The sequence below is a fragment of the Lactuca saligna genome, chromosome 3 (assembly GCF_052625555.1).
Source record: "Lactuca saligna cultivar CGN05327 chromosome 3, ASM5262555v1, whole genome shotgun sequence".
NCBI classification, from domain to species: domain Eukaryota; kingdom Viridiplantae; phylum Streptophyta; class Magnoliopsida; order Asterales; family Asteraceae; genus Lactuca; species Lactuca saligna.
Window position 1 is genome coordinate 25,731,889 of NC_136419.1, and position 10,442 is coordinate 25,742,330.

At 36.5% G+C, this 10,442-nt stretch overlaps 1 non-coding gene across 1 annotated transcript; it reads left to right on the top strand.

Moving 5' to 3' along the window:
* Positions 1–1,964: 1,964 nt before the first annotated feature.
* On the top strand, positions 1,965–2,071 carry LOC145038149 (small nucleolar RNA R71). Its single transcript, XR_013679214.1, has one exon. It is a non-coding gene; the product is annotated as a small nucleolar RNA R71 (small nucleolar RNA).
* The last annotated feature ends 8,371 nt before the right edge of the window (positions 2,072–10,442 follow it).

Consider the following 10,442-nt stretch of genomic DNA (forward strand, 5'->3'; position numbering starts at 1 on the left):
TTTCTTCTCTTTCCATCGCCTCTTATAGGCTTAAACTCGTCTAATGTACGCCTTATTTGAATTCTTTTTTTTTAGCTTTCACTTCATCTACATCGAGCTTGTGTTTGATCCCTTTAGTCTCTAATTTTTCATCACTATTATTAAGCTCCAGAGGAATCTTTTCTTCCTTCACCACTATACTCATCTCCTTGGAAGTAGCCTCGTCTTCATCACTCGACAAATCATCGCTTTCCTCACTCACCAAAGTTGTTGGTTTTGTGTAGGCAATGACTTCAACTAAAAATGGGACGGATGCTCTGGGTTTTGTTTTTTTGACATGTTGAATTGTTTTGATTTTTTCCTCCATGAGCTTCACTAATTCTTCAAGTTCATTATCTTCATCAATATTGAACATCGCACCTTTAACATCATATCCTTGAAATCCATCTTGTACTCTAAAATCTTCCTCATCATCACCAACCCTCAATGCAAGCTTGGATTCACGAACATCAACTAAAGCTCTAGCAGTATTTAGTAGAGGGCGAACAAGAATTATTGGGACATTTACATCCTCCTTCATATGCATAACCACAAAGTCAACTGGGAAAACAAATTTCCCAATGTTAACAAGGGTGTATTCTACAATCCCATTTGGGTGCATCATTGAACGATTGGCCATGTGGATTGTCATCTTTGTAACCTTCATTTTTTTAATATTCAGCTTTTTATAGAATGAATATGGCATCAAATTTATGCTAGCCCCAGAATCAGCTAAAGCATAAGTCTTCAAATTATTACCAAAATCACATGGAAGAGTGAGGCATCAAGGATCTCCCATCTTCTTAGGTATTTCTCCCAATACAACTCTTGAGCTCTGCTCACTAAGAATGACCTTAGAATTCTTCTTCAACTACTGACGAGTGTCTATAAGATCTTGAAGGAACTTTGCATACTTTGGAATTTTAGATAGTGAAGTGATAAAAGGAGTATTAATAGGAATACCCTTTACTTGCATGATAAACTCCATATGTTCCCTTTCCAGTAGACTGAGATTAGCTCGAGACGGGAATGGTAAAGGCGGTTCATAAGGCGAAACAGTTACAGAAATTTTATGTTCAGGATGTGCCCACGACGTGAGCATATCGAGCTCACGCCGTGAGTCTGGTACTTCAGCAACATCTTCATTTTTGAGTTTCGACTTCTTTGGCTTTGGTCTGGATGGCTTTGGCTCCTCCTCTAGTGCTTAAAAGAACTCAGAGATTGCCTCTTCTTCATTCTTGATCATCATAACATGGGTTTGAGCATTCTTTTCGGGAAATTGTGAGGATACTTTGTTGCTCACCAAAGTAGTTAGTTGACTTACTTGGACTTGTAGATTATGGATTGATGCTTTATGATTTCTTAATGAGGCTTGCTGGTCAATCATCATGTGTGTTGTTATTTCATCATTTTCATGTGTTCCTTTAGCATGGCATCAATATAATCATGCCTTTTCTCGGAAGCTTCCATAAATCGGGTTAAAATGTTTTCCAAGTCTACTTTCTTCTTGGTTGGTGGTTGATCTTTTTGGTAGAAGCCTCGATCTACCTGCTTATATTTCTCTTCCTTTTTCTTCATGTACTCATCATATAGCAGCCACTCCTTCTTTAGTTTTCTCCAATCCTCATCATACTTATCCCTACTCGAATAACAAACTTGAGCCTTTTTATACCTGTTAGCATCCAAGCTGCAATCCTTGGTCAAGTGTATACCATTACATCTTTCACATCCAATTCTTATAGCATGTATTGCTTGATCCATTTTTGTCATCCTCCTGTCCATTGTATCAAGCATGGCTATTACAATAACCATGTCTACAGAATTCTTCCACTAGTTCCTTAACCTCCCCCGAATTTTTCTTGTTAAGAGATCCTTAGGAATCAAGGAGTTTTCTTGTCATGATATTAACACCATCATAGAAGATCGACACTTCTTGTTGTATGTTGAGGTCATTTTGAGGAAAATGTCTCAACAATCCCTTATAGCGCTCCCATGCCTCATAAAGTGACTCACCCTAATTTTTCTCAAAATATGCTATTTCCTTTTTTAGTTTAGCTATCTTGGAAGTTGGGAAAAAATGATCCAAAAATTGTCCGCGCATTTGGGCCCAAGTAGTGGTTGCACCGAATGATAGTGCCTTTAGCCAGTCTTTAGCAGCTCCTTTAAAAGTGACCGATAGCATCCTTAGCAAGACTGTCTCTCTTGGAACATTTGGGATATTGAAATAATAATCTATGTCATTTACTTCATCCAAATGCTTTTAAGCATCCTCGTGACCCTTTCCAAAAAACAACACATCCCTAAGTGCAGCAAGGATGTGTCCTTTCAGTTCAAATGGGACAGTTAGGCCAGGACCAACATCATCTTGAATTTGCTTTTTGTAAAATCCCATGGACATATCTGCAATATCCGCCATTTCGTTATCAGAATCATCTTCGAATTCGCTTCTATGTAATTTAAATTCAGGTACGGTATCGTATTCGGTAACCTTTAGGTTTGGATCTTGCTCAAAGCTTTCTATCTTGTTTTTTTCCTTTGATGATGTACTCAACTCTCCTACTTTATTTCCCGAATTCCTTCCAAATACTGATTTGAGGTCTTTGAAAGATGATTTTTTTGGTGTTTCGCTCACTACTGCGTTCTTATCTGTTATCTTATGAAGGGCTGACTCTGGATCCTCAAGTGGTGGCACCAGAGGTGTGTTAGAGCCTCTGGTCATGAACTCCTACAAAATAAACAAAAATAAAAATGTAAAACTGAACAAAAACTAAATTAAAATTACCTACTGACTGGCCACCATGACGTGGTAAAGGTCACCAGCTCGTGTTGTCGCAAAAAAACTAAAAAAATGAAGAAAAACAAAAAAACTACCGAACTCACGTCGTAAGCTTAAGGCTCACTTCGTGAATCTAGTACTGAAACAAAAACCTTAGCTGAATAACTTTTTGCAGGTTTTACCCCACAAAAAGGATGGATCAATCTAAAGAAAATAAATAAATAATCAAATAAGCTGTTCCCCAGCAACGGCGCCAAAAACTTGATGCGTGCAAATAACTACACCTAATTTTATATTAATAACCTAACTAACTTAAATAACTAAATATCACCTAGGCAATGTACCTAGTAAAATTATAGAATAGTCGGGGTAAGTTGGGTGTCGAACACAAGCAACGGTTTTGACAAATTAATCTATCCACTACTAAATTAACCTATTTATTAACAAAGATATGGAATTTATCTAATTTTGCAGGTTTAGATGAACTTAACTCTTTAACACAAATTTAATCAGTTACCAAAAATACTCCTATTTAGTTCAAATCCACTTCTTTTTGGTTAGCTAACAATTATGGATTATCAAAGTCGGTTATCTAATGTTGTATTATATTAGTGATTAAGTCGAAATTTACCAACATTTAACTTATTCATGTAAAACTATGTATGGTCACACACAATCAAACATAGAACTAGTTATGATTATGAATAAGCTATCTAAGATTTATTAGGCAAACATAATTATGGTCATAACATATGCTCTCTAACAAAGCCTAATTTAATTACTTCAATTACTTACCTAAGATTTGGTCAATCCTAGCTTTAGAAATATAATGTTCACTAAATCACTAGGTATCAAGTTCATGTAATTTAATTATCACTAAGCTACACGGAAACATGAGTTCAAGTAACTAAACACTCTCTATATTCGAAAGCATAATTGAGCTGAAACAATATTATATTTACTCTCGGTGTTCATAATTCTTTAGTACTCTAATTTCATTTCTTTACTCGATTAACAAATCTGTTCAGAGATGCCCCGTTACATCGCATTCATAGCAAGTGCGGCTCACCCCATCATTAGCGGCTTGGGTGGTTTGTTGCACCGGTGTTTTACAGAAACGGGTTGTATGATCTTTTCTATTACAATATTTACATCGCATCTCCCGACAGTCTCGACGATGATGATAGTTGCACTTGTCGCTTCTTGGAAAATTCCCAGCGTATTGCTTGGTTGGTGTGGGGGCGGCAGTAGTGGTGATGGCGTGGACAAACACACTTCGTTGTTTCTTGGCAAGATCTTGCTTCTTACTCTTATTTCGAGACTTCCTCTTGTTGTCTCCTTACTTTGGTTGTTCGTGCGTGGGGGTTATAATGCCTTGACGAACTCCCTGGTCAATAAGAGCTTGTGCCAGACGCTTAGCACTGTCGAAGGAGCTTGGTTTAGCATATATGACCATCCCTTGGTACTGAGGGGATAGTCCCCAAATGTAACGTTCCACTTTCTTGGCCTCTGGAGTCACTATTCCTGGGCATAGAGTTTCCATTTTGTTAAATCAGGAAGTGTAAGTAGCAATATCATAAACCTTCATGGAGTGTTCCCACAGTTCCTGTTCAAGCTTCTGCATCTTGCTCCTTGGGCAGTATTCCTCGAGCATCATAGCTTTCAGTTCTTCCCAGCTTATGGCATTGTCCATGACTAGAGTAAGAGTTTTAACGTGGCCGTTCCACCACGTCAAGGGTAAGTCCGCGAATTTACATGCGGTGTGTTTGACCTTGAACTCGTTAGGACATGCACAAATTCTGAAAATGGACTAAGTCTTTTCAAACCATCTTGTTAGAGTAACGACTCCGTTGTCACCATGGTAGGTTCGGGGCTTGCAGTTCATGAACTCCTTGTAGGAGCACACCCGTTGGCACCCCTTCTTGTCATCATGATTGGAACTGCCAGTCCCGTTCCAATTGTCGTTGTCATTTCCGTTGTTGTCTCTGTTATTATTACTGCTTATTTGGGCCATGACGGCAGCCACAACAGTTTTTAAGACATCCTGGAATACCGCAAAATCCAATTGTGGAGGTGGTGGCGGTGGTGTTGTTGATGTGTTGGGGGGTTATGTGTTGTTCTTGCGCCTATTTGACTTCCTTGGTGGCATACTTCTGCCATCAAGTTAAAAGTGGAATGTCAATAAGCTTTTAGATAAATTATGTATCGAACATTCTCATGATGAAATGCCTTGTTTTGTATATGTATCAAGTCGAATTTGTTATTGAAATTTGCAAGAAATTCATAATTAAATTTACTTTGACAAGTAAACAAATGCATAACAAATAACAACACCCAACAAAATAATAATGCATACCCATTTCATTGATAATATGGTGCTAGTACATAGTTTTTGAAAATTTTTCCTTTAAGAAGGTGTACATGAAAGGGTATCACCAACGCCTACTCGTAAATAAAAATGAGATATGAGTAGTACATGCCCTACTCACGACGGGTAGTCTCCCTTGGGTTAGAGGATGAAGTCGAGGCGCCCTGTAACTTTGCTATCTGGGGCTCAGCTGTAATTACTTGTTGCTAGAGATTTGTGTGCCTCTCCTGATACTCTTTCACTTCTGCTCATGCGGTGGTAAGGTCCTTATAGAGACTACCAATGATATGGCAAGTCCGATGGTAGTCACTCTCGAGTATTCAAGTGTGTGTGTCAGTGGTTTCAGTAGCGGCTCCTAACTGCACGATTCGATTTGCCGAGGCTCTGGTCTGATCTACGAGGTTCGTGATCTACTGTACCAAGATAAGGATGACCCTCTTTGTCAGTCCTACATAGCTTGGGTTATAGGAATCCTCGTTGCATGCCATATGGCGAACGCTGATGTTGTTGTCGGCTCCACCTCTCCAGGTCATCTGCCCAACGGGGAGTGGGTCCCGGGCAGCCCATGCGATGTGAGGGAACTTGGGTGACATAGGGAGGATTTACGTTATTGGATTTCTGCGTCTAAATCCTCCTCTTCTCCTTCCTTTTCCCTTGGATCCTCTTTGCGTTCTTCTTCTGTTACGTTCGTGCGAGAATAAAGATGTGAGGAACACATGCAAGGTTTAAGTGTATAATATTTGTAGCATTCTAAAATAACCCTATAGTATATTAAATATTTATGTTAAGTTCTAAGGTTTCCTGGTATCTAGGGTTGGTAAGTTTTAGGCTCGTCGTTCACCACGACTACTCCCAGACACAGGTTGGTCATATCTCGCATGAATATAGTTGATCGGCATATATTCATCGTAGATATGATTACATAACTATCTAGGTTTATGACATTGCTTCTAGTATGTATGCATGCATGTATACTCTTATAAGAATACCTATATTTAAAAGTGTACTTTTAGTCAGAGTATTTTAGCCACATTATATTTATAGTTGTATATCTTGTATGGTTTGATATATACTTAGTTCACTATAAAAAAAAAGTGCTTTGATAGCCATCTGTCACACCCCCAAACCAGAACGGCGGTAACGTTTAGGGGCAGATGGAGTGACTTCATGTACAGTATCATAACAAATGAATATAAATAAAACATCGCAACACAAACATCCATATATTGAGATTTCATGTTGATATTATTTACAGAACTCTATTTGTTCAAAAGTTGAATACAAATAATGGAAAAGTAGAAAGCATGAAACGACGACCCCGACCCTCAATTAGGGGTGGGTACTTGTCTACTGATTTTCCTTAGAATAAAAGTGATTTTGAAAAGTGTCAACAATTAAGTTGGTGAGTTCATAAGCATTTTGTAGGGGAAGGATTTGTAATGTTTTCGTGTAAAAGGAATTTTTGTATACTTCTATAAAAACTGATATTTTCTTTAATACAAGCAATAAATGTAGGTATTTTCTTTGTATCTTTAATGTGTAAAATGATAATGTACATTTCTAGAAAATTCAAAATTTTCTTAAATATGAACTGTAAATATATGTATTTTCTTTGTATCATTTCCTTGTAAAATGATAATGCATGTTTCCAGAAAATCCAATATTTTCTTAAATTTGAACCATAAATGTATGTATCTTCTTTGTATGGTTTCCTTGTAAAATTATAATGTATGTTTCCAGAAAATAAAATGTTTTCTTACCTAAGACCAAAAATATTGTGTTGACAAGTCGTATCTTTATCTGTAAAAACTACTTGGATGTATGTTAACCTTGTTGTAAGTCTCAAACTCACGGCTAAAATGCAAATGATGCGGTACTAGAAAATAGTTTTAGTAAGATTTATCTTTTTGTGAAACTATTTAAGTGTACTCTAGCACATAAACCAATAGGTTTTGTTAATACTCTAATGTGAATTATCATAACTATTCTAACAACTAGTTAGCCTGCTACGACGTTCTTCAGGCGTCAGAACTGGAAGACATTTGTCACCCTAGACTGAACGGTCTAACTATAGCGAACAACTGAGGTCTGGGGTTGTCAATACCATATACATCTATACACAAGTGTCACACTCTCCTTATAGGAGACTCTGGTTGAAATTCAGGACTTAGCTGTGTACTCTGGTGGTACGATGAAGCTAAAGATCCCACAAGTCTGTATCAACTAGTTTACATCTTAGTGTACTGAAAATTCTTTATCTTTCTATATGTAAAATAATTATTTATCTCTTCTGGAAATGATAGTGTAGCGTTTGTAACTCCCAAACTATACCAATTCGAGTTTATCATGTCTGTTCGTCAAGAACATTTATATAAAGATTTATATAAACACACAGTAAATATTTAGTCTAGTTTCATAGTGTAAGTTCAACATCTTGTTTTTCGGTTGTAACCCTCAAAATAGTGACATAACTAAAATATACTCCTTTTTGTGAGAAAATTATATTTTTGGTAGAAAGTTTTTTAAAAAAACCGCATAATTTTGCAAATCGTAAATTTTCCTCGTGGTTTTTAAAACTAATATATCTCAAATATTTTGGTATAACTAGTGATAACCACATCTTATGCAAACCATATCTCATATTTTAACATAAAGATGCAACATGTAAATATTTGTATAATAAACACATTTTGGACATGTATCCCCCCCCCCCCCCCCCTCTAAAACATAAAAAGACTTGAAAAAATGGGGGTATAAACTCACCTTCAGTGGATTTGTGGGTTGTTTGAAGTGATGATGAGCGGATATCCAAGCCTAAACTCTTGGATGGTGTTGATGAACTTCTTTCATATGTTATTATCCTAAGTGTTTAACACATAATAATGTGTGTAAATCTGATGAAACTAACATAAAAATGTATAAGAACAATAGGGTATCATTAATTACTTACTAAAAATCTAAGGACCACTTGAAGAATTTTGAACTTGGAAGATCTTTGGGTTGCTCTTGAGAGAATAAAGAAGATTAAGGATGGAAGAAGATAGTGAATGTGGGGAGAATGGCTTCCTGTCATATGTATAAAAGAAAAAGGGTGACGGGATACTTTCATTGTTATTTTAAGGTTAATACTTGGGTATACATTGGTTAATAGTTTTTATGGGAATATGATGCATCTTTCACTTCACTAAGTTAACTATCCTTATCTGCTTCTTTCCCTAGACCGAAGTAGCTTAGAAAAAGGAATCAAATGGGTGTTTTCGGCCAAACATGACTGAAATCACCTTGTTCCCATGGTGATTTCGGTCCTACACCCCCACTAAGTGTTGTTCTCTGCCCTAATGGATCCTAGCATGTGTTTTCGGCATTAGTGAGCTTGTATGGTGTTGATTTTGGTCCTAGTGCCTCCTATACATTGTGATTTCGGTATTGGTGTTTCCTAATCATTAAATGGATGGAGTCTTATGCTTAATATTATAAGGCAAGGTGTAAGTTCATGATTTATGTTTTGACTATTTGATTTATCTTGACTTTTTATAGTTTGTTTACTTTCAAGAGCTTGTTATAATTACGATTCCAAGGTGTGTGTATATATATATATATATATATATATATATATATATAAAATTAAGAATACATACCTATACAACTAATGCCCTTATGGCTTTGAAGAGTTTATTGCAACAAGGTTACGTTGTGAATTCACTTGCACATGGTTACAATTTAGACCTTGCTTGATCCAAATTTTTCGGGTTGTCACATTTCTCCATTAAACAATTCACAGTTGCATCATATTCAATAGAAAAGTAATCCTAGGCTCTGATACCATGCATGAGTTTTGAGCAAAACATACAATCCTATGTGTGCATGCAACCTTAATTGTTTTCGATCTAGGTTTTCTCTAATTGAACTTGCAAACTTGAACAACAAAGAAGAAACCTAGTTTCTATGTATGATAATCAAAATTCACATAATAAAGAGGTATAATACATATCTTTAAGATTGTTACTATAAACAATCTTGAATCCTTGCTTGAAAGACCTTTGGTAGCAAGTGCCACAAGTGTCGCGCCTCTAATGGCTCACAAACAAACCAAGCAACCAAGGAATAACATAGAGAGAGAGAGATGGGAGGAAGAAATTTAGGCTCTAAGCCTTTTCTAAGAGTGCATATCCAAAATTCCTTATGGTGTAGGGTTTATATAGGTTTTAGGAGGGTATTGGATTAGGCAGGTGTATCCAAGATAACTCTAATCCCTTAACTTCCTCCCTAAGGCATCCAAGGCACCCTTAGATCCTAAGGAAACCCTAGGAACACCCTAGAATTTATCCCCCCCCCCCCCTCGTGTGCACTCGCTTTTAAGTAGGTTATAGAATGCTCAATGCTCAACTACTGAACATTGTCATCTTTAGTCGCTACAATTTCAATTAATTCCTTTAATCCTAAAATTAATTCCAAATTAATTTATGATTAAATATTAATTAACCAATATGATTTCAAATTAATATATTATTTCCATAATACATTAATAAATCATTTATTTTGATTTCTAATTTATTTATTAACCAAGTAATACATTAATTAATCATTCTTTTCTCTCTAACATTTATCATATTCAATTGCTAGGTTTGAAGGCAACCCAAAAGGACATTGCTACTATCAGTTCAAGTTTATACCAACTACAGTTATGGGCTTAGACACCTAATCCAACAGATTCACAAGTGTTAGAGCACTTGGAGCTGGAGTGCTTGGACATGCTTGTGAAGGATAATTTTTTTGCATTACTCTTCTTTCTTGCTTTACTTGGACCTGCTTTAGAAGGACCCCTCATTGGACATGTAGTTTTGTTGTGTCTAGTTTCATTGCAAATGGCATACCAGGTAACATCCTCCTAGTATGTCTTGTATTCCAACTGAGTTTATTTTCTGCTTGGTCTCTTTTTCTTTTCACACATGGCCTACCAGGTATCATCCTCCTAAAAGGAGGTAGTATCTGGTGAACATTAGGCATCTGCAGCCACAAGGTACTATTATTCAAGGGATGTATGGTGTACTTGTAGGTCCTCTGAAATGTAGATTTACTAAACCACTCTGCAACATATTCCTATGAATCAAGCATCAAAGAAGATATGATACATATGGCATGTACACAATGAATTCCTATCAATTTCCAATCCATGCATCCACATTCTCTCTTCTCCAGGTTAACACCATACCTTTCATTAGCTTACACAACTTCAAACTATTTATATCCACTAACATATGCAACCCATAATATGTCATT